At 43.0% G+C, this 23,255-nt stretch overlaps 1 protein-coding gene and 2 long non-coding RNA genes across 8 annotated transcripts in view; 1 reads left to right on the top strand and 2 right to left on the bottom strand.

Moving 5' to 3' along the window:
• Positions 1-1,372: 1,372 nt before the first annotated feature.
• On the bottom strand, positions 1,373-3,513 carry LOC141943255 (uncharacterized). The gene is made up of 2 exons (XR_012628903.1): positions 3,462-3,513; positions 1,373-1,974 (listed from the first exon to the last, which is right to left on the bottom strand). It is a non-coding gene; the product is annotated as an uncharacterized LOC141943255 (long non-coding RNA).
• Positions 3,514-12,250: 8,737 nt separating this feature from the next.
• On the bottom strand, positions 12,251-13,905 carry LOC141943241 (uncharacterized). Of its 2 annotated transcripts, none has more exons than XR_012628899.1 (2): positions 13,779-13,905; positions 12,251-13,232 (listed from the first exon to the last, which is right to left on the bottom strand). It is a non-coding gene; the product is annotated as an uncharacterized LOC141943241 (long non-coding RNA). The 2 variants fall into 2 exon arrangements; XR_012628898.1 differs by having other exon boundaries at positions 13,395-13,811.
• An 86-nt stretch (positions 13,906-13,991) lies between these two features.
• The window catches only part of WDR37 (WD repeat domain 37), a 48,468-nt gene continuing 39,204 nt past the window's right edge, over positions 13,992-23,255 (top strand). Inside the window, exons 1-2 of one of the 5 annotated variants that reach the window (XM_074868122.1) lie at positions 14,019-14,139; positions 19,571-19,602. The gene's annotated coding sequence lies outside the window, so the exon portion shown is untranslated. Of the gene's footprint in view, positions 14,140-19,570; positions 19,603-21,877; positions 23,147-23,255 lie in introns of those variants that run through there. The other 4 variants (XM_074868141.1, XM_074868149.1, XM_074868110.1 and 1 more) reach the window with 4 other exon arrangements.

Genomic DNA, 23,255 nt, shown 5'->3' with positions numbered 1-23,255 from the left:
GGATGGGCGGTGGCCTGGGCTGCTGAGTGGCAGCCGGGGCGCGGGCGCCGGCGCCGGCGCCCGGGTTTGGGCTGCCTGCCTGCCGTCACCAGCCGCCGCTCAGGCGGCACCAAGGTCCGGTGGCTGCGGGGATGTGGTGGGGCAAGGAGCCATACAGCGGAGCCTGCGCCAAGGCAGACGGGCGGGCTCCCCAGGCTGGGGTGGGGCTGGATGTGGATCGGTTCTGGACGGGCAGGGCGCGGCAGGGCAGGAGAGCGGCCTCCAGGCCTTCATCTGGGGAGCAAACTGCGTACTGTTACTGTATGTACTGCTGCTGTGACTTGTAAGGTTGAAAGGCGCCTTTATCTTCTCTTAGTAATCGGGAGGTTTGAGTATTTCTAGCGTTAAGCACTGCTCCTTGGCTTTTCACCCATCCATGAAAACCAAGGCACTGCACCGAAGTGCCAGCTCCTACGACAGTGCCTGCGTTTGTGGCGAACAGTTCCTGGATTGAATTTCTGCTGAGCTCTGGGAGCATTCTTTCGGGTAGATGCCATAACCACAAGACTACAGAGTGGCAGGGCTTTTTGGCAGTCTCTGTTGCACATTTCATCTTGGACATTTTATTTTGCTCCCCAGTAACATCCCTTGAGTTAAAGAGGTTAAGTGTGTGCCATACAGACTGCAGCTGGTGGCACTTTCTGGGGAATACTGGGCTAGTTGTCTCTGCTCCTTCACTGACAGCTACAGTTTGTAGAAACAGTTGCTGTGTTAGTCAAGCTCTGAAATTGCCTAACCCGTTAAGTTCTTAAGGGACAGAGAAAGAAACACCTAGTTTCTAGATAGGAGTCATGTAGGCAAGATGTCAAGATGAACTGCTCAGACAGGCTAGTTCTAGATATGCTCAGATACCCAATTTAAAGGCAGAGGAACCTTGATACCAGCCTCTGTAGAAACTTCACACCACCATAGTTGAGTACCTTCTGAGCAAGACTTGTTTTATTGCCTGTCCACAGATTTAGAGTCATGGTTGGATTCCATAAAAGGCCTAGAAATGACATTTCACATGTTGTCTTGGAGGCATCACTCTTTCTAATTGCCTCTCCGCTCATATTACATCATTTCAGTCTGGTTTGGTTTGATTTTTTTCTGTGAACAGGACAGATGGCCTTTCATTTAGAGATACGATTAGCAGAACAAGATGTTCAAACTGTCAGTTAATACCTTACAAGGGGGTTATGTTCTCCCTGTGGAGAACCTGATGAAGGGAGAGTAAGGGCAGGAGTTGCTCAGAGTGAAAGCCACTTGAAACCAGCAGAGAGCATCAAAAGTTAAAAGAAAAAGTGTGACAGCTGACGCATGTGCCTTTAACTATATAAAACACAACATAATATGAATGTTAATATTGTGTTATCTATTAATATATTACGAATGTAATATTCAGTGTCACAAGAATATTAATAGAAATTAATATCCACTCTTGTCCTGGTTTAACCAGGATAGGGTTAAGTTTCCCCATCAGTGGGGGGAAGCTCTAGCCGGGTTATTCATATACCATGCTGATGTCACGTCCGGGCGCCAGAGCGCGGGAAGAATCGGTGAGCGCAGCCGGTCCTCTCACTGCTGTATTGGTAGATATCTTGCTCTGTTCATTGTTATCACTGTTATTGTTGTTGTTTGTTGTGTTGCTGTTGCACTGTTGTATTAAACCTTTCCTTATCTCAGCCCCAGGGCTTTGTATTTCACTCCCTTTGTGGGGGAGGGGCAGCGGCTGCGTGGTCTCAGACCCCGGCAGGGGCTAAACCACCACAACTCTCAGAAAGGACTGAAGTGTACATGGATTACTTTTTATCCTGAATCACTGTTTAGCATGAAAACACAGTAGCTGGAGATCGAGCTTTGTAGAAATACTGAGAACATCCTTCACCATATCAGTCACTTGCTAGTTTCATTGTTCCAGATGAAAAACTGTCAAATTTTTCTTCTATCATTTTCCTAATGTAACCAAATACAAGCTACATGTCTATCAAAAATACTCTTAACTATGGAGATGGACATACAAACCAGCATTTCGTATGAAGACAATAGAGTTAACAACCAACCCTCCTGAGTGTGAAGCTCTGTTGCAATAGAAGCTTCTACCCTAAAAGACAGAGATCGGCTCTGTGCGTAGGGCAGATGACATACACCAGTGAGCAGATGTACACAGTGACGTTCAGGCTACACAGCTGAGGGATACCAGAAAAATGTCCCTATAGGTATGTTGGGGAAGGCAGCTGGTCTGTCAACAACCTGATTGAAGAGAAGTTTGACCTTGACAAGATTCCGGTGTACCCTTGAGATAGGGAGGCTTTGCTTTGAGCAAATAACTTTCAAGGAGCTGCAGACTACACAGCAGGATGAAGTAAGCAGGGAGAAAACTGATAAAGGTTATCCAATGAGAATGTTAAAAACAACTTTTTGACCAATTATATTGTGACACTCTGGCACCTGAAATATACAAAAATGCATGCTTTTAGTAATAAAACAACCTAAAAACTAGCCGCTTATTCACCCATGTGAGTGTGTGTGTGTGTGTGTGTCGCTTTGTCCGTCTCTACAGCGACATCTGGTGACCCCGACGCGCGACGACGACGTGCAACAAGGCCGAGATCGCGACTTGGCAAGGACGTGATTCGGGTTTTGCAACTTAGCGAAAGTGGGCTGCAGGACGACGTGCAGCAGAGACGGAGCCCGGTGAAGCTGAGAGCAGTGAGAATCTGCTTGGTCCGGACCTGAACTTCGACACCTAATAAGGTGAGCCACCGGGAATGGGACCATAGCCGTGGCACAGCATTTAACGGAAGAAGAAGGAAAAATAGTGTCCACATGGAAAGCATTACTTAAACATAAGGGTGTTGAGATTAGTGAATACGGGCTAAGGCAGATGCTCGTTTGGAGTAAAATACACAAATTTGAAGCAACAGCTGCCACGGTGTTTAGTATATCAGCGTGGCAGGCAGTAGGGCAAAAATTATGGGATGCAGTTTCTAAAGGGTCAAAAGAAGCAGTAGAATTGGTTATTATTTGGGATCTGCTGGGTGAGACTCTAAAAGAATGGGAAGCAGAACGGGACAGTAAGGAAAGGGACCTAGAGGGAGCAACTCCTGAGACAAACGAAACATGCTCTGTTAACAAAAAATGCTCCGATCAAGACTATGACATAGAAACTGTAACAGAGAAACTGGGAGTGTTACAACTCCCTGCGGAGCCTGATTTGCCTAATTCTTCAACTAAAGATCTAAATAAGAAACTAAACAAATCCTCTAGTCATCCATCATCTGTTGATCAGATTAAAGTTGGGAACACCTGGAAGTCCTCAAAAGACTGTTCCTATGGGTTTAATTATAAAACCCCTGCTCAGCAGCTAGAAGAATTTGCTAATAAAGGCAAACCTACTGTACCCGGTGCCCCCCCTGTGGGAAAAAAGGAGTTCCAGTTACCTCACTCCTCTTCCGTCACTCATACACATGTTCCTTTGCCAAATGATGAGGGCAAATGCTCGACGCAGCCTGCTCAAGTTAAATACTGTTCCGCTCTGTCCTCTGTAGCTGGCAAAATACCCTGTACATGCTCTGTCAACGTCGTTCACAACCACCTCCTCCACCTCCACGTAGTCAATATCAAATCCCTAGTCAGCAGTTACAGATGATGAAACAAAGCTCTAACTTCATAGAACCTACTGCACCCCCTGTGGAAGAAGAGATAGAAACAGAATCAACAGTGAATCCCTCTCAGATCCCTTTGTCTTTCTTGGGGGACAGTACTGCTGAGGATGATGAGGAGGAGGGAGGAGCAGGCGCAGTAATAAATGCAACTGCAGCGTCACAGATTGCAGACCCTGACTGTGTCACCGAATCCACCCTCCCATGGACTTTGCCCCCTGCTACTGTGACTGTTACACCTCGTCACCCTGCTCGGTTTTGGGCGCAGGTTAGAAAGCAAGCGGCCGAAGTGGGAAACTGGGATCTAGTTGAGAAACTCAACCCCTGTCGTCTGCAAACTTAAAATGATACCGGTGCCCCGGGAGCACGTCCTGTTTATAAGGCAGTGGCTGGCACTAACCAACATGACGAGCACAGCCCCATCTTGTGGAAGGTGGTGCAAGCTTTACAAACAAAATCAGCACAGTTCGGTATTAACTCTCCTGAGGTTATGCAGTTAATTAGAATCATCAGTACCGACTTGTTATGTCCTTATGATATTACTCATCTTGCACAAGTGTTGTTTCAGCCTATACAGCTTACGGTCTTTCAGGCTACCTGGAGGCAAATGGCTCAAGCCGTTGCGATTGATAATAGGGGACTGCCGCTGAACGATCCACGGCTTGGTGTTGGTGAAGATGCTTTACTAGGAGTGGGACTGTTTAGTAATCCTCAATTACAGGTGACATGGCACCCTCTTATTTTAGAACAATCCAAACAATTAGGAATTAATGCCTTAAAAAGAACCATGGAGCTAGCGGTCCCAAAGCAGAAATATGTTGCTATCCGGCAGGGACCCAGAGAACTGTTTTTGCAGTTTGTTGAAAAAATTTCTGCCACTTTAGAGAAACAAGTAGACGATGATGGACTGCGGCAGATATTGTGTAAGCAATTGGCAAGAGATAATGCTAATGAGGACTGCCAAAAAATTATTGAAGCCATGCCTGGAGACCCCTCTGTACCTGATATGGTTGCTGCATGTTCTAAAGTTGGCACTGTGGAGCACAAGGTTGACGCCCTCGCTACAGCGCTCAAAGATAGACCACGTAAATGTTTTGGATGTAACGAGACAGGCCATGTTAAAGCCAGTTGCCCTCTTAATAAGCCCTCAAAAAGTGCTATAATCAATTCTGCCGGAATAACCTGCAACCGTTGCAGGAAACGTGGTCATTTTGCTAAACAGTGTCGGTCTAAATTTCATGCCAGTGGACAGCCTCTCCAGGGAAACAGGAAAGCAAGCGCCAGGGAGTGCGCGATGATACAAAATCCCTCCCGCACGTCACGGGCTTGCCACCTCTCTGTGAGCGGCTCACAGCCGAAACTGTGGGGTCAGCAGGACTGGATGTATCCACTGCCGACACAGTAACCATTACAATGACAGACATCATTAAAGTACCGTTAGATGCAAAAGGACCTACAGGGCGAGAGCTAAGTGCTTTATTGATTGGGAGATCTAGCAGTACCTTAAGTGGATTAATTGTGCATGTGGGAATTATTGATGCTGATTATACTGGGCAAATTTGTGCTATGATTTCTACTCCCTATCCACCTGTAGCCATTCCCAAAGGAACTCAAATTGCTCAACTTGTACCATTTTTGACCTGTGTTCCCAAAACAGAATGTCGGCAGCGATGTGACGGAGGATTTGGCTCCACAGGACCCCCGCAGGTCTTCTGGTCACAGACTGTCTCATCACAAAGACTGCAGATGGCTTGTACACTATCCAGCAGAGGGCACTCGCCGACATCAGTAAAACTTACGGGGACTTAGGACACAGGAGCTGACGTAACTATTATATCTCATATACTCGTGGCCACCCACCTGGCCAATTGTAAATACGGGAATGGGAGTGGTAGGACTGGGAGGGTCAACACAAGCAGGAGTAGCAGCTACGCCTATTCTGATAACCAATCCTGAGGGTCAACAGGCGACCGTCAAGCCCTATGTGACGACAGCCCCCCTGAACCTATGGGGGAGGGACTGTTTGTCCCAATGGGGAGTGAAGATCACTACGGATTTTTGACAGGGGCCACTGTGCTGCAGGGTGTAAAGCAACCCACACTTGTGTTGACCTGGTTAACAAATAACCCTGTGTGGGTGGATCAGTGGCCCCTACCAATTCAGAAATTAAAGGCCCTGCAGAAGTTGGTGATGGAACAGCTAGGTGCTGGACATATTGAGCCTTCTCACAGCCAGTGTGAATACTTCAGTGTTTGTAATTAAAAAGAAATCAGGAAAATGGCGATTTTTGCATGACCTACGGCAAATAAATGCTGTTATGACCACAATGGGGGCCCTACAACTGGGCCTACCCTCACCTGCCATGATTCCTATAGATTGGGAAATCATTGTAATGGATTTAAAGGACTGCTTCTTTACTATTCCATTGGCATCCCAAGATAAAGAAAAATTTGCATTTTCTGTGCCTTCTGTAAATCATGCAGAACCTTTGAAAAGGTACCATTGGAAAGTTTTGCCACAAGGCATGAAAAATTCGCCAACAATTTGTCAATGGTTTGTAGCCCAGGCTTTGTCACCTGTGAGAGAAAAGTTCCCTACTAGCTATTGCTACCATTATATGGATGATATCCTGTTAGCATCAAACAGCGAGGAGCAGTTGAACAGCATGGAGCATTTAGCCAGAGAGTCCCTGCAACAATATGGATTGGTTATTGCTCCTGAAAAGGTACAAAAGGTAGAACCATGGAAATATCTGGGAATGACAGTTACAAGCAAGCAGGTTATGCCCCAACCTGTGAAACTCGACCTTGAAATTAAAACTCTCAATGATGTACAGAAACTGATGGGATCCTTAAATTGGATAAGGCCCTATTTTGGATTTACCAATTCTCAGTTTCAACCATTACTGGAGTTACTAAAACATTCTAATGACCCAGCAGAACCCAGAATACTAAACAAGGAAGCATTAAGAGTAATTCATATGGTAGAACAATCTATACATGAGAAATTTGTCTCTCGAATAGATCTGTCTCAGGTAGTACAATTCTTTGTACTAATTGACAAAACTGTACCATTTGGTGCTCTAGTACAATGGGACCCTGAATGGGATGACCCCTTGCATATTCTAGAGTGGATGTTTCTGTCGTTCCGACCACAAAAATCTGCTCCTGGACTGTTTGAGCTTATTGCTGACATAATCATAAAAGCGAGAAAGCGATGTTTAGAACTAACAGGGCGTGATCCGGCTACGGTTGTTTTACCTGTGCAAAATTGGTATTTTGAATGGTGCCTGGCAAATAATTACGAGCTGCAGGCAACCATGGCAGGTTTTCAAGGACGGATATCATATCACCTGCCATCACACCTGCTGCTGAAATTTGCTCGGGAAGTACCATTTGGTCAGAAAAATATAAGCGAACCAGAACCTGTGAAAGGCCTCACTCTTTTTACAGATGGCTCAGGAAAAACAGGTAAGGCAGCAGTAGTATGGTATGAAAACCATGATTGGAAAAACAAGGTAGTACATCAAAAAGGTTCCCCACAGGTAGTGGAGCTACGTGCCATGGCTGTTGCCTTCTCGATTTTTACTTCTCCTGTGAATATTGTAACGGATTCAGCATATGTAGCCAACTTGGTTGCTCGATTGGATAAAGTGGTCCTGAGTATGTCAGACAATCAATTATTATTTCATGTGCTTTTGGAACTCTGGAAGAGTATTCAACAACGAAAAGAACCTTATTTTGTCATGCATGTCCATAGTCATACTACTTTGCCAGGGTTTTACAGGGAAGGCAATGCTAGAGCGGATGCTCTTGTTTCAGCTATGGCTCTGGGTCCTGTTCCTAACATGAAGCAACAAGCTGTATTATCGCATCAATTTTTTCATCAAGGCTTTCGAGCTTTACGACAGCAGTTTGGTCTATCTCATACTGAAGCTCACTCTACAGTAGCTGCCTGTCCTGATTGTCAAGGAACTCACACTCCAGTGTATTTTGGTACCAACCCCAGAGGTATGCAGGCTCAACAAATTTGGCAAGCTGATGTTACTCATATAGATGAATTTGGCCGACAGAAATATGTTCATGTTTCTATTGATACTTATTCTCATGCCTTGGTAGCAACAGCACATAATGGAGAAACAGGAAAAGATGTAGTTTGACATTTGCAGAAGGCCTTTTCTATGCTTGGGGTGCCGCGCCAGATCAAAACAGACAGTGGCCCAGCATATGTTTCAAAGAAAGTTCAAACGTTTTTCAATTTGTGGGGTGTTACTCATATTACAGGTATTCCCCATTCCCCAACAGCGCAAGCAATTGTTGAACATGCGCATGGCACGTTGAAGCGACAACTTCAAAAACAAAAAGGGGGAATGATTGGGGAACCACCCCGGGCATGTTTAGATAAAGCAGTTTATGTTCTTAACTTTCTCCATTATGGGGATAATTCTTCTCTACCTCCTCTTTTTCAACATTTTTCCTCTCTTTCTTCAGAATTTGCAAAAGGGCATCAAAGTACATGTTAAAGATTTGGTTACTGGCCAGTGGAGTGGACCATGTGAATTATTATCCTGGGGCAGGGGCTATGCTTGTGTCTCTGCAGATGCCAGCCCTCGCTGGGTTCCTGCTCAGTGTGTTCAGCCTGTGCTGGAACCTACATCTGGGTGAAGAATGGGTAGTTCCACAACCCAAGCAGAGTATCTGGGTAACTCTGGCAAACATGACACATCAGGAAACTTTGTGTCTCTCTACTGCAAGCCCTGAAAACCCATTCTCCACATGCTTGGTGGGATTGCCAGTAGACACATGGCCGAACGCACTGCGCAATGTAGATCTCTGCACTCTCCAAAAAGCTGTACGGACAATTGGGATTTGGTGTATGCTCACTTACCTCAAGTGATACAGGAACCACAAGAACTGGAACTACTAGGATCAGTAATCATGGATGCCTGTGTGTTTTTTAATTATACAAGTAGTACAAAACGTAAAGGACAGACCGTAAATGCCAATTTACCGATTTATCGCAATGCAACAGCTTGGTGTTCCTATACCACTCTGAAGGTATCTCAGTCATTTGGTATTCCCGTTGCTCTACCCCCTGGAATATTCTTGATATGTGGGGATAGAGCATGGGGAGGACTGCCCTCAAAACTTAATGGTGGCCCATGTAGCCTTGGTCGTCTTACTTTGCTAACACCTAGTATTACAATGATACACAAAAAATTGCGACATAAAAGGAATACACATCAGTTCACTGAGGGCTGTGATGACAGAGTAACATTTTGGAATCCTGGTCAAATTATTGCATCCTCCTTTTTTGCACCAGGAGTCGAAGCTGCGGCTGCACTAAAGAAATTGACTAATTTGGGTTGTTGGCTGAGTAAGCAGGACAGGGCGACATCACTGGCACTTAGTGGGTTACTAACTGATGTAGATAGCGTTGGACATGCTACTTTGCAGAATAGAGCTGCCATAGATTTCTTGCTTTTAGCACAAGGACATGGGTGCGAAGATTTTGAAGGAATGTGTTGTATGAATTTATCGGATCATTCTGAGTCGATCCATACAGCAGCTAAAAGAGGAGTAAAACATTTACAGGTGGATGATAATCTAGACTGGTTGACAAAAATGTTCAAAGGCTGGGGACTATCTGGATAGTTAACATCTTTGGTCAAGACTTTGGGACTAATTATCTTGATAGTTGTGGTTGTGTTACTGATGTTGCCTTGCTTTGTCAGTTTCTTGCAAAGGGCCCTACAAAAAGCTGTTCATGCAATATTTTTAGCACACATACAAAAAAGGGGAATTGTCGGGGAAGGCAGCTGGTCTGCCAACAACCTGATTGAAGAGGAGTTTGACCTTGACAAGATTCCGGTGTACCCTTGAGATAGGGAGGCTTTGCTTTGAGCAAATAACTTTCAAGGAGCTGCAGACTACACAGCAGGATGAAGTAAGCAGGGAGAAAACTGATAAAGGTTATCCAATGAGAATGTTAAAAACAACTTTTTGACCAATTATATTGTGACACTCTGGCACCTGAAATATACAAAAATGCATGCTTTTAGTAATAAAAAAACCTAAAAACTAGCTGCTTATTCACCCATGTGAGTGTGTGTGTGTGCGTGTGTCGCTTTGTCCGTCTCTACAGCGACATAGGTAATGGAGAAAAGACATTTTTTTTCCCCTGAAATTAACTATTGAGAACTTCTGCACAGGCACTCTAGAACCTGACTGTCAGAAGCAACTATAATTCCCATCTTGTGCAGACAAACAAAACACGTTACCTGGAGCAATCTTGGTGAGCACCATGTCTGACAACAAGTCCTGGTGAATAATAAGAGGTTAAAAAAGCAGCCAAAAAGGATGAGAGAGACAAACAAAATAAACCCTTTTCACAAAACAGACAAGGGAGACACCTCCCAAGTCTTTAACCAAAGACACTTCCAGGATCAGGTGTTTTATGTCACCTGTATTATTCCTCTTGCTCCCCTCCAGACTTGCCCTGTACTTTCAAAGAAGCTATTTGTGTTGAAAATAAAACATCCTCATTTCTGGAGTGGTATGCATTTCGCTGACACCTCAGAACTTTTACTCCATCCTGTGTAAACAGAAGCATGCCTGAAGTGACATATACATGCTGTTGAGACTTAATTTATGCATCTCCTGAAGCCCGCTGACTGTTTCCAAACATTCTACTAACAAGGGAAAAGCAGTTTCTTGTCACCACTGGGAAGTCTCTCATTTCACCCGAAAATCCAACCAGCTGCAAATCACTAACAGAATTTTGCTATCTACTAAGATAAAGGGAAATGCAACCCCCATGAAACTGGAGGAAAGCATCTCAATTCTCCAGCAAATTAAACAAGAAGATGGTAAAACACAGGATGAAGTAAATGCTGAACAAACCTGGCATTTGACCCCAGCCTAGAAAGGAGAGACTCTTGAGACATGTCTCTCCTCAGTTTTCAGACAAGGAAAATTAAGGATTTTTTTCCCACCCTTCACATCCAACCTGCCTCTTTTTAAGCTTCCTGTTCACTCATTCTGACGTTTAACACTTACAGTTCACCCTTCTCAGCTATCAAGCTGTCCTTGTTCCTGGCCTTCCTGAAGAATCCCTCTTGGAAGTCTGCTCCTGCCCTGGGGTCATAGCTCTTCAGAAAACATTTGTCTAAGTGATCCACTTATGTGCAGAACAAACAACAGCCTGAGTTTTATCTGAACTGGGAGGTAAATACCTCCCAGTCCTAACTTACCTGCTGTTGTTCACTTGACCCTTCTTTCTTAAAGGGTCTATTTCAGGAAAGGGGGTTGGCTTCAGCTTGCTTCAGAGAAGACAGATGGCTTTGTAGTAACAATGCAATACACGTATGCTAAATATATAAGTAGGATGTTATATTTGCATTTAGTTTTGCTATCTCAAGCGTGGTGCTATGAGTGCTATGATGGACAGCTTCCAAATGTTTTTGTACAGCCTGAGATGATGATTAATGATACAGGAAACCTCTCTTTTAGGAAGGAGTTATTTAGGAGGTTTCCTATATGAAGGAAGAAATAACCCTTGAGTCCTTTTCTCCCTTAGATCTGTTTTTCTTTCTTCTTTCTTTTGGTTTGAGCTCTGGACAGGAGGTTCTGCCTTTTCCTGCTGCTTTTACAGGTTTGGAAAATCTTAATTTGGGAGATTCAACTATTATTCTGTTCTGTTGCTGGTTTCCCAAGCCTTGTATCTTACCTTCTCAAGTCCAGCCATGGGTGCAGAAGTATGTCTGGAAGGTGATGTCTAGGACAACCTAAGTTTTGCCGCTCTGTTTACTGCAATGCCTATTAAAAAGCTTCTTAGCTGTTGGTAAGATGATAACTAATACTGCCCCATTTCCCTAGGATTCTGTATTGCTATTCATGTCTGTTGTTTTAAAACAATTAGTGTGTGAAAAGCAGGTGCAGACTTTAGTTCCGCACTTTCTCCTATACGTTACACAGTGCCTGGTACTCTTGTAGTGCCACGACAAAACCAAGCCAGTAATAGGGCTAGAGTGACAACAGCCCACTTGCCATTCTTTTTTTTGTGAAAAAACCAAATGCATCTGTACAGGGCCTGTTAATTTTCAGTTCAGAGTCACCCTGTATCAAGGAAAAAGTTAAGCCCCTGTCTTTCCTTACTGCAGTATTTTGCATTTCTTCAGGAAAAAATGGCCATCTCTGTATTGCCCCTGCTGCTAGAGAGTGAGCTGCTCCAGAGGATAAGAAAGTTGCCAAGTGCTTTCCCAGAGAAATCTCAAATGTGGATCCTTGTGCTCTCATTGGACATTTTTTTCCTTCATACTCATATCTAAAACTGTTATGGTACAGTAGAGTTATATTAGGATGAAGTAATTTTGGTAGGAATAATGAGGCTTAAAAAAAGATTAGTTAGGAACTGAATAGCTGAGCACTCAAGTTGTGACTTGGCTAAGATGGTGTTGTGGTTTAAACCTGGCCGGCAGCCAAACACCACATAGCCGCTCGCTCACCCTCTCCTGCCCAGCCAGCTGGGGAGAGAATTGGAGTGGTAAAGCTAAGGAGACTTGTAGGTTGAGATAAAAACAATTTAATAATTGAAATAAAATTAAAATAATGATAATAATGATAGTAATAATAGAATATACAAATGAGTGATGCACAATGCTATTGCTCACCACCCACCGATGCCCAGCCCGTTCCCAGCTAGTGATCCCAGAAGAAAGAAAATCCTGAAACCGCAATCCCAGAAGAGAGAACAAGCTTCCAGGCCAACCCTCATCTATACATTGAGCATGACGTTGTATGATATGGAATATTCCATTGGCCAGTTTGGGTCCGGTGCTCTGGCTCTGCCCCCTCCCAGCTTCTTGTGCATCTGCACACTAGCAGGACATGGGCAGTTGAGAAGTCCTTGATTTCTCAGCAGCAACTAAAAACATCAGTGCATTATCAACATTTTTCTCATAGCAAATCCCATACTGAATTCAAAACACAGCACTATTCTAGCTACTAAGATGAAAAAATAGCTCTATCCCAGCCAAAACCAGGCAGATGACTGAGATAACTGCACCAACTATAAAGAGTGGCATTTGGTCAGGTTGTGTTCAGGCTTCCTCCCGGGCAACTCTGTTCTACCTCTTGCCCACCTTCTTTTGCCTGTCCTGTCTCCCTCATTTTCCTCTCCTAAAAGCCATTTAGTTATTCGTTTTGCTCCCTTCCTTTCTCCTTTTGGTGGCTTTAAAGAAGGGAATAGGCTAAAATTATGGTAAGTTCTCAAACCAGTTAGGCTGGTTATCTTGTAGAATGACCTGCGGTGATGAGAAAGGTGCTAGTAAATAGGTAAAACACAGTATTTTTGTCAGTGTTAGTACAGCTGCAATTAAGACATGACTGCACAGAAGGAGGTAGAAAGGAAAAAGATGATGAAAGAGAACAGCAGGCATACTTGTAGCTGGGAAGCACATGAAAAGAAAATGTAATATTTTCAGCCCTCGCTCTGAGGCACATATTCTTCTGGCCTTTCCACAGCCCTCTTCTGAGGCAGCTAGATAATCTGCAGGAAGAGAGAAAATAATTAGGCAAAGGCCTCTTTTGACTTTCACAATCTGCTACAATGAATAAGAATTTTAGGTGAAGGTTTCTTCCAAGTGTTAATCAGCAAAGGAATTAATCACATTTCAATTATGTGTTGTAAGCTTCAAAGTGAACAGCCTACTTGCAGAATGGAGCAGTTAGCTTTGATTCACTGTTTCTGTCATATCGTCTGCCTGTGCACTAGAAAACGTCCAGATTCGGTATTTCCCAGCCATTCTAAATTAAAAAATAAGGAATTCCAGCGGCGTTTCAGGAAAAGTTTCATGTCGCTTGTCAGTCAGTCCACGGTGGTCCGCTCGGGCAACAGTCAGGAGGAAACACAACTCCGCTTTTTAAATACCGGCACTGAACGGCCACCTCGGAAGCGCAGGGTTGGCGGCGGGCGGCGGGAGCGCAGCCCCTGCCAACGCTCCGGGGGGCTCATCGCCGCGCCCGCGGCCGCTGTTACCGTAAAAGACGAAAAACCAAGACAAAAAAAAAATGTTAGCAAGACGTTTTGGCTTACACCGCGCCGCGGGTCCGGGGCGACACCCCTCGGCCAGGGCTGACGGTGCCCGCCCCAAACCAGCCGGCCGGTGGCGGGTCGCGCCCTGTTCCGGCGGCGTTTCCGAGCCTGCGGGCAGGAGCGGCCGACGGCGGCCCGGCCCGTCGCGGCCCGTCGCCATAGCGGCGAGCGGGGGCTGCGCGCGGCTTCCGCCCGCCGCCGGATGTGGCCGCCAGCGCTCCTCGGCAGGGAGGCGCGTCGCTGGGCTCGTCGCTGCCGCCCCTGCCCCTCCCGCCTTCCTCCTCCTCCTCTTCCTCCTCCTTCCCCCCCGCCGTCTACGGCCCTGCCCCTTCCCGCCCGCCGCCCCGGCTGTGGCTGACAGGTGAGTGCGGGGGGCCGCGGCGCCGGCGCCCCCCCGCCCCTTCCCGCTCCCCTCAGCGGGGCGCAGACCCTCCGCCATCTTCCCGCCCGGCGAGCCCCCGCCCCGCCGGCGCTGGCTGCGACTCCCCCAAGGGGCTGCGGGCGCGACGCGGGGGGAGCCGCGGGGGCAGGGCAGGGCAGGGGCGCAGGGCGAGGGGGCCGGGGCAGGGGTCTCGGCGGGAGCGCGGGCAGCGCGCGCTACTTGTGCAGTGCTGCCGCCTCGCCAGGCCCGTGGCGCAAAGCGGGGCTGCTGCATCGGCACCCCCCCCCAGCCCGCCCTATTCCGGTTTATTTCCGCGTGAAATGACTTGCACGCTCTTTCTGAAAAACTGAAATAACCGAAAATAAGCCCTTCTTCCTCTTCTGTGTGTTGTTTTCTTTTTTTTTTTTTTTTTTTTTTTTTTTTAACGCTTCCAGCCTGAGGCTGTGGGGATGGTTTCAGGTCTGCAGACAGTGAAGCCGAGGGTGCTCGCTGAGGAGGCTGCTCGCTAACTTTGTGTGCTACTGCATATCCTAAGGACGAGCCCAGTGTAGTACCTCCTTAGCTTACAGATCGAGTTCAGATCCTCTGACACACGTACAAATGGAGTAAAAACGAAATGCCCAGATTCCCTGAAGTGGGGCACAACTGCATGAGGAGGGGAAGTGCTGTTTGTGGTGGGACGGGGTAGGTCTGGCCTTTGGCAGCGGGAGGATGACTTGAAAGCCCCCGAGATGGGTAAAAGTTACACCTGTAAAGGGCCATTTGCAGTATTTCTCTTTCCCTGAGCAAAACCGGTGAAAACAAATTTGAGGGGAGAATTAATACTCTTAACGTATTCAGAGGTTGAGTAGGTCTTAGGTTCCAGTTGTAGGAGGAAATTAAATAAATAAAAAGATCGTGCTTAGGCAAAGACAACGAAAACTTTTTCAAGTTAAGCCTTGAACTGTTGTCCAAGGACATCTTGGTGTTTGTGAGAAAGGAGAAACTTCTGCGTGTGTTTTTATCCCTCTTGTTACATCTTCTAGCTTTCAAAGTTTGTTTCATTATAGCATTTTAAAGTATGCTTTCTATAACAGTAATTTGTGGAAGATTTATGTAAAGAACCGGTGGAACTGCTTCTTTAAAGTGATTCAGTGTCATTGAGTACACCTTGAAATTATACAAACGTCTATTGTTCAGGCACCCATTTTGCAACATCCCAGCGGTATCGTTCCCTTTAAACAAATTTCTGAAACTGTTTTCCAAGCAAGCCTGCTGTTGGCATTTCTTATGTGATATTTTTGAAAGCGAGCTGGTAACCTCAAGAATGCTCAAGTATGTTTTCTAATGAGTAGTTTACATTAGATAAGATCTTGTGTGTGCATGTGTCAGCCCTAACGTGTTTTCTTGTAATAACTTTAGATGTAGTTTTGTGTGTTGTGGACTTGGGCAGTTATTTTAAGAAAAGGTGACTGTGCTAAATATTAGAATTTAAGTCAGAGGCCACTGTAATATTTGGTGGGGTTTTTTTTAATGCCAGTTGTTGTGTACATTTGTCCCTAAAGTAGGTTTATCACGTTAAATCTAAAGGTAACTCTTTCCAAACTGAGACTGTCTTTCTAATGTAGGCATGCCCTTCCACCATCTTTCTTTAAATTTAAAGGATGTTTTAAATCTAAAGGTTGTTTAAAGGATGCAGTCTCTTCTATGGACTAAAATGCTTGAGAGTGTTGGTATGGTCATGGGAGAAGTACTGTGACTGTGGTGATAGTGTCTTAAAAGAAGAGCTTACTTCTACAAAATCCAGAAATTGCAAGCCAGGACTAGTATGTGTCAAGTGAGGAGAAGTTAAGTGATATTGCATGTTATATGTTTGAGATGAGATTGGGATCATTTTATGTCATGGAATTCTTAAGCCTTGGAGCTAAGACTAGTAGCTTGTCTTGTGAGGTAAAGGCCAGGGTGAGGGCCTTGTTGCAGAGGCCACCGCTTCAGACATCTGTGGGAAGAGTTTGCTAGTACTCTACGCGTGACCGCTGAGGAATAGACAAGAATTGGGATGCTCTCCTTACAAGCCAGTGATTTGTTATTTTCTTATCCTCGAGTAATGCCTACTCACTATTTTTGAGACTTAGCATTTCAGGATGGTAGGACTGGGTACTTGAGTGCTGCTCCACATACCGTTGGAAGATTTGGTAGTTCTCTGTGGTAGGCCATATGAGGAAATGCTTCAAGAATGTGCTGTACAAAGGTGATTTACTGGTGCTTCAGAAAAGCTTGTTAAAGCTTATAGTTAGTGTCAACGTTACTTACTTTTGTTGATGTCTTAAGCAGTACAAGATTCTAATTTACTAGCAAGTAATATATTCCTAAATGAAGAGCAATGATCTTAGAGGTCACTCTGCTTGCGTAAAAGCCTAATAGGTACTTACTACCAATGTACTAGATAAATTGCTAAATATTGTTTGCTTAGAGACTAGCACAATAAGATTCTGGCCTCTGAATGTGGTGCAGTGCTTCCTTAAACAAATACCTGGTTAAACCACCTTTGCTCTTGAACTTCCTTAGGATTCCTCACCCTCAGGTCTTGTATTTGCATACCTGTGCATGCATGTAGACTACTTCTAGGCTATTAGGGATTTGCTAATACAGGAATGGGAGCTAGAACGTCTGTGAAACAGCTAAGGAAATAGAGTAGCCTTCAAACATATTTTAGGATTTAACCAGCAGTAATTAATTTAGCAGGACCTGATGCTGTCTGTTGAACTCTTCAATAAAGCCATCTAATCAATACCTATTAATAAAACAAGGTACGGTATATACTTATAGGTAACTAACTAGCGTTAAATGTAAGATTATATTGTACCCAGTTCCATTTAGACTATTAAAACAGTAAGCACACTCAGCGAGCACAGGTGGCACAGATCTCAAAGGAAGGTTTAATGCTTTCAGGACATGGGCGATTTCACTTAACAGGTCTTGGTCTCACAATTATTAGTGCACCTAGGCAGGTTTCTTCTATATTCTAAATAAATAAAAATCCAAGTTTGATAATTATTGTTGTTTAATATTAGTTAAAATAAATCTGTATGGCTGAGAGTATCGTTTCTTGCTTTAGTAGACTTTGGCAGGCTAGGTCTGCACTGCATTTTGGTGTGATTGCAGCATTTGCTGACATAGTTGAATTAGTGAGATCAGAGCTTGCTAGTGGCAAAACTGGGCTGGTTTACACGTGGATGTTTGTGTTAGAAGATTGCTCGGAGTAGGTACTTACTAATGTATTCAAGCTTTTATCACTGATTTCCAGATGTATAACATACTTAGAATTCATTGGGGCAGCTTCTTTAGGATGCTTTCTGTAGAAGGAAGATTGTCACCTTTTCAGTGGTGGATGCTTTCTCCTTTTACATTTCGAGGAACATCCAGTTTTGTTTGAAAGTATACTGCACTAAATTTAGGAAAAAAAAAAAAAGTTGTAATGTTTGAGTGTATTTCATAAGGTTTGAGCACACTTATCAGTGGTTCTAGCATCATCTGTGATGATCTGGAATGGTTTTGTTTCCTAAATATTTATCTTTAGCAACAACTAGTCTTATGAAGAAGTCTGTTTAGCCTGATCCTTCTCAGGTGTGCTGTATTCTTGGCGCTTGCATTGAATTAATGGCACTCGAATGTACAGCATCCTTCAAACAAATTGTTCACTGAAGACCTCAAAATGGAAGTTTTACTCCTTTAAATTTGATTTCTTTGCATATTAATAAAGATTGTAGTGGCATACGTTGATACTTAAATTCCCTTAACTCATGAGTAATGCTGTCAAACTGAGTTACATGTAATTAAGAACTTAATAACTGTAATCATTCTCCTCTCTTTCCCCTTTTCCTCCCTGCTTTGTGGAACAAAACCAACCCGTGTTAATTGGCATCTTTGTATCTTAAGGTTTTAATGTTGCACAGGACAATAATTACTGTTGTAAAAAGCCTTTGTTTCTTATGTAGTATACACTGAAATTTTGTTCTAAAGCATGTTTGAAAATGAGACCCAAGACTGTTTAAGAGATTTAAGAGCACACAGAAATACAGTAAAATTATTTCTGTGGGTTTTTTTTTGTTTTGACACAATCCTTTAAATAGTAAGTATTACTGTTGCTAAACTCTAAACAAAATGGAGCAGGGAGATCGCGGGTAAGATGTGTGGCTGAAACTTCCAGATGCTTTCCCTTTACAGACTTGTGTGTTGTCCTGAATGAACAAAAAAGGAAATGCAATACTGTAGCTATTCTGTCTGCTCTGACACTTCTTAAAAGAGATTTTTCTCCCTGGCTTCAGCAGCATACATACCTCTGGAATTCTCCTTTCAGCAGTCTGCTTGTTCCGTGTTCAAGAGTAGAAGTAGGCAAGTAGAATTAGTTGATTGCTGCAGTGAATTTTGAAGTCTAGTAAGACCAGTGTGTGCACTTCTGTTTGGTGCCATTTCTCCGTTGTAGCAAATAGAACAATAATTGGTTACACATCTGTTCTTTACTGTTACTCTGATGAAATATTTCCTGCGACCGAATACATGGTAACATCTGTTACAGAAAGGTAGGTGGCAGAACTTTAATTTAACACGCTGTAAAATATGCTCTGAGTTTAATTAAACAGTGTAACTGAAATACTGAAGTATCTTTGTGTTCAAAAAGTAGTAATCACCTGTGGTCTAGATGTTTTCTAGGACATACTTTTCTCTCCTACTCCTGCTGATTGACTGTCAGAAATTCATTTGGTGCCATTCTCTGGAGGCTTTGACAGATCACTGGGTGAAGAACACTATGCAAATGTAGCATTTTCCAAAGCGATTGAGCAGAATAGCTCAATATGTCTCATAAGCTCACTTTTTAATAATATGGTACTTGAGAACTGCCATCCTTAATGAATACAGTTTAGTAATACAACACTCTTCTTTTTCTGTTGTGGTGTTTTGTTTTTTTGTTTGTTTGTTTTTTTTTTTTTCTTAGTACTTTTGTTCAGCTTTTAACTCTCGACTGCTAATTTTTAGCTTTTGTGAATTCAGCTTTATTTGGTTTAGGAAGCAAGTCCCATACTTGGTGTTTTTTTCATCCTACTTGTAGTATGACTAAGTAGAAAGAAAGTGAATTTAGTGAATTTATCTTTTCAGAACCCATTTGTAACACTCAAAAGTTATGATTAACTACATCTGACTAACAGTATATAATGGGTTGTTTTTGAAGCCTTTTTTTCTTACTTCATTTGACTGGGATTTGGTGCTTAGCCTTCACTTGTGTTGATGTTTTCCCTCACGCCTCTTTCCTGTTGTCTGGTGTGTTCTAACTACGGAAGTTAGTTTTCACTATTCAAAAATGTGAAAGACTTTGACTGGTTTGTATACTACTGACTGTTTCACTAATCAATATTTAATATGGTTTTCATAGGATATGTAACATGACACTGATATTCTGGACAGGTAATTCTCATTGTTTGAAAACCTTACATAATAAGGGGAATCAGGTAACTGCTAGAAATGAGCACCTTATTTATTTATTTTTTTTTAGCCTCATATTGCCAAGGATCTGTTTTGTGAAATCTACTCTTGAAAAACCTATAGGTTCTTACTGTTGCAATTAGCATCAAAATAGTTTTGAAATTGTCAAAGTGAAGTTAATATTTAAAGGGACACTGTCACTCTTTAAAACTGGATTTACATCCTGGTTCTAAAAACTCTTCCTTCTTACTGAAAGTTTGTAAGGTTATTTGGTGTAATTCAGAACAACGTTAAAGGCAGTGACTCTAGTCCCCCTTCAGCTTCTCCTCTGTATGCACATGCCTGCTTGTTGCCTCTTGGGTTGCAGCTTTGCTATGGCTGTAGGCACCCCCTCGCAGAGCCTGGGGAAGAGTGTGCATGCTTACTCTCTCCAGAACAGTGCATGAGTGATGTGGTCATGCTGGTGCATGAGGAGAGTGCCGTTACTGTCAGTGACACTGGCTGCAGGTGCAGTGTTGCTAACAAATGGATACTATAGTGGAGATGTTCCTTACCTAATCGTTTCTGTTTGCTTATGAGCTGTGAACATAGAAACTTTTGTGTAGTTAATGTGAGAATTTCTCTATGTAAAAATGTAATCTCATGCATTTGACTGTGTCCCTTTAAATTCTACATGCTACCATGTATAGCTGCCAAATCTGTACGTACTGATACTGAGTGGTGCAGTTGATTGACTGCAGGGGAAGGGATGCCATCCAGAGGGACCTAGACATTCTTGAGGAGTGGGCTCATGCGAAGCTCATGAAGTTCAACAAGCCCAGGTGCAAGGTCCTGTACCGGGGTTGGGGCAATCCCCAATATCAATACAGACTGGGGGATGAAGGGATTGAGAGCTGCCCTGTGGAGAAGGACTTTGGGATACTGGTGGATGAAAAACCAGACATGAGGCGGCAACGTGCGCTTGCAGCCCAGAAAGCCAGCTGTAACCAATGGTAGAAGAAAGACGTGGACCTGTTAGAGTGGGTCCAGAGGAGGGCCACAAAAATGATCAGTGGGCTGGAACACCTCTCCTATGAAGAAAGGTTGAGAGAGTTGGGGTGGTTTAGCCTGGAAAAGAGGAGTCTTTGGGGAGACTTTATTGTGGCCTTTCAATACTTAAAGCGGGCTTACAGGAAAGACGGAGAGAGACTTTTTATCAGGGCCTTTACTGACAGGACAAGGGGTCATGGTTTTAAACTAAAAGATGGTAGGTTTAGATTAGATATAAGGAAGATTTTTTTTACAGTGAGGGTGGTGAAATACTGGAACAGGTTGCCCAGAGAGGTGGTAGATGCCTCATCCCTGGAAACATTCAAGGCCAGGCTGAACAGGGCTCTGAGCAACCTGAGGCAGTTGAAGATGTCCCTGCTTATTACAGGGAGGGAAGGACTACATGACCTGTAAAGGTCCCTTCCAACCCAAAGCATTCTATGATTTTATGAAGCAATCCAGAAAAGGGTATTTCTTGGTAAAGTCCTCTAAAATAAAGTAGTTTGGCAGTAGAGGGCAAATGGAAGTTAATATATTTAAAACAATGCCTGGTAAGGCATAAACCATATTAACATCTCTGTGCATAACTACAGCTCAGGGGCCATATCTGGCAGGAATTGGAAGTTATATTTTTTTTCACAGAGCTTAAGTGAAACTGTTAATTGATTTATGTGATTATATGTAACTATGTGTATGTATAGATATAAAACCGTTTAACACATCTATGTGTGTGCACAGAGTTTGGTTCTTTGGGCCTTAAAAAGCAATCCCGAACACTGCAGAAACCAGTAAACTGAAAGCCATTGAAAGAGTTGTTCCCAAGGGAGATGGGATTGGGGATTGTGTTTGGGATCTGATCATGTTTTGAAAAGAAATAGAAATGTGATGAGCATTGAAAACCTGTTCCTAATTCTTGACCATATGTCCAAGAACAGGAAGATACTTAGTGAAGCCCAGAAAATTGGCAGTAACTTGTTTATGGCATGGGCTTTTTTAATTTCAGTCCTGTCTTTCTATGGTAGAGGAATCTAGCCACAGTGAAAAAAGAAATCTAGTCAAATAAGAAACTGCCCAATGGTAGTTCTTTTTCTTCTTTCTTCTTTAATTTGTGAATATAGCTAAATAGTTACTACTGATTAATCACACATAAAAAGCTCTGATGGGATTAGGTGCAGGGAAGGACGGTGCAGAGTCCAGAGGAGATGAACAAAATCATCTCAGTGCAGTACAAGATACTGGTGCCTGAGTTTTATTTCAGATTTACTATGGAATTGGTGTCAGGTTACTGGAACATGGGTGTTCCAAAAGCTAATTAAAATATCAAGTCTTTTAATGAGAAAATTTGAGGATGGATGGACATCAAAACCGTAACTATATCTAGTCTTGATATAAATTTATATATCTTTATATATTTTTATTTTGTGATATAAAAGCCAAAGCAGATTTAAAGCTGTTCTTATTCGTGTGTTTTTGGTAAGGTATGCTTTTCCTTGGCTTTATGATATGTTAAAAAGCTGAAAATACCATTTCAAAACCACCTAACTGGTTAATGCCTAGTCTTGTTCATAACGATGGTGCTCATTCCTAGCTTGAGATCTAGTGTGTTGGCGGATCTTAAATTGGAAGTGGCCCTGGGTTTGGTTTAAATTTTCTCTGATCAACTTATTTAAAAGGAAGCTCAGTTGCCTTGTTAGCTTTGCCAACTCTGCTCTCCTATTTCTCTGCAGACTATTGCAGCTATTTTATGTTGTAATTGTTTCAGAAATTGTTTATGCTGGAGAATGAATTTTTATTTTGTTCTCAATGTTCGTGACTGAAAAATTTGAGTAATCAATCCTAAAACATTTGAAATGTTTAACAACTGGTACCCTATGAAACTGAAATCAATTTCTGTTGAATATCAGGTTTAAATTAAAAAAAAATTCCAGTAATTAAATGTTTCTAAAAACCAAGATTTTCACAGTAAAGAACATATTCCTCACCTTTATGCAATAAATCAAACATAATTTGATTTTTCTTAAACAGGGGAAAGCAGTAGATCATGCATGGTAATATTAATTGGTGATACTGTCAGGGGTTTTTAGGGATATTAAAATGCATATTTGGCTTTAACAAGATGACAGAAATTAACAACAACAGCCTGGTAAGTCAGGTGCACTTTCACTCTTCTCATAAGTTCATGGGCACTTTTACTATCAAGAAAGTGAAACTGTGAGCTGTTGAAAATGGTGGAAAGTAGTTGTCAGAACTTCTGTCATTAAAATTAATTTCTGCTTATGTGTGAATAGGCACATCTATTAAATTTTGTATACTAACACTTAATGTTGCATAATATATTTTTAACCTGACAGTGTCCCTAAATTATCATGTCTGTTTGCTTTCATTTTCCAGCTGGGTTTTAATTTTGCATGCATTTCGGTGAAATACAGTATGCATAATAGTTGTTTCCTGAAGCATTTTGGGGCTGTCTCTGCTAGTGTTCTCCAAAATGAGCAAGGTAGTGGAATTTATTTTCCTTTTGTGGAGGTTTGTTAGCTGATGAATAAGTAATGCAGAAGTGATTCCACTTTATTTACATACATGCATATGTGTTTTTGAACTTAATG

This window comes from Strix uralensis, chromosome 1, assembly GCF_047716275.1.
Source record: "Strix uralensis isolate ZFMK-TIS-50842 chromosome 1, bStrUra1, whole genome shotgun sequence".
Classification (NCBI taxonomy): domain Eukaryota; kingdom Metazoa; phylum Chordata; class Aves; order Strigiformes; family Strigidae; genus Strix; species Strix uralensis.
Note: the sequence above shows the minus strand (reverse complement) of the source record. Positions and strands in the feature narration are given on the sequence as shown.